This window comes from Lactuca serriola, chromosome 3, assembly GCF_051521515.1.
Source record: "Lactuca serriola cultivar US96UC23 chromosome 3, Lser_US96UC23_V15, whole genome shotgun sequence".
NCBI classification, from domain to species: Eukaryota; Viridiplantae; Streptophyta; class Magnoliopsida; order Asterales; family Asteraceae; genus Lactuca; species Lactuca serriola.
The window spans coordinates 141,524,647-141,525,952 of NC_136410.1; positions in this window are offsets into that span (position 1 = coordinate 141,524,647).

The window sequence follows — 1,306 nt, forward strand, 5'->3', positions numbered from 1 at the left end:
GAACTTCGGAATGGCGATCACGCTAGTGATGATCTTACCATAGGAGTACATTATGTTCTTGGTACTGAAAAGCTCTACCATTTCGAGAGCTTAGGACCATATGAGAATTCTCATGGAGACCCGGTCCAACCCTTTTCCGGCCGCCACTACCTTCGGATATACCACAAGATTCACACCCGTTCGATCCACTTCTTAGACTTGATATGTGAATTCCCGACATCACTCTTCGTGCTTCACTCATCTCGATAGAATCCATTGAGAATCCTAACCTTGTAGATACACCAGTTGGAACCCACTAGCTAGACTAGACGGAATCCGCATTCCGTACGTAAAGGTCTGTCGGAATGACAATCACAGACTAGAGTTCACTTGGGACTGCGAGGACAACCGTGTAGGAAGTACCCTCTTACCTCTATTTGGCCATTCATACCTACTTCCTTGCCAATACCTGAATTTCGGGACGAAATTCCCTCTAACGGGGGGATGATGTGACAACCCAAGTTATTCCGTTACATTTCCCCGTTACCGTTAACGGAATATTCCAGTTTATAAAAGTTCCGTTAATTAGAGGTCGTCAATTTAATAAACATTCCATTTGTTTACATTTAATATTCCGTTAAGTCATGATAAAAAGAAATAAAAACACATAACACCCATTTCCATTTATTTGGAAAATGTTAAGTTTTATTGTTACGACCACTAAATCGGGTGCGACCAAAAGCCCTGTTTAACGGCAGTATTGGGTAGAATTCCACTGAGCTCCAACTCCCACCCATATATAAAGGGGAGTAAACTCCATTTGGAGCTTTTCCACCCTCTCTCTCTATACTCTCTCTCTAGGCTCGTTTTCGACTCAAAAACCGCGATTTCCGACTCCTAAACGTAAGACTATCAACCCTAACTTGTTCTATGCGTGCATTATTGTCTTGTTAGCCTAACAATCACAAGATTGAGACATGAAAAAGGAGTTTACGGCCTAAGTGCCTCCTTAGGCCGTAAACCCCCAAAAGATGGCCAAAATGACTCAAGAATGTCCCTAATGGCTTGGGAATAAATCAGGGGAATTGCCTAGGAGTGTTTAAACATTAAATCACAATGATTTAGGGCATAAAAGAGAGTTTATGGCCCAAGCACATGCTTAGGCCGTAAACCCTTCAAAACTATGTCAAAAATCCCCAAACACACTCCTAAAACACCCTTAGGCTTCATACATAATTTAGGGACTTAGTATTTGGGGTTTGGATCAATTAAACACATCAAAATGAAGGGGAAAAAGGAGTTTACAGCCCAAGTTTATACCAAGGCC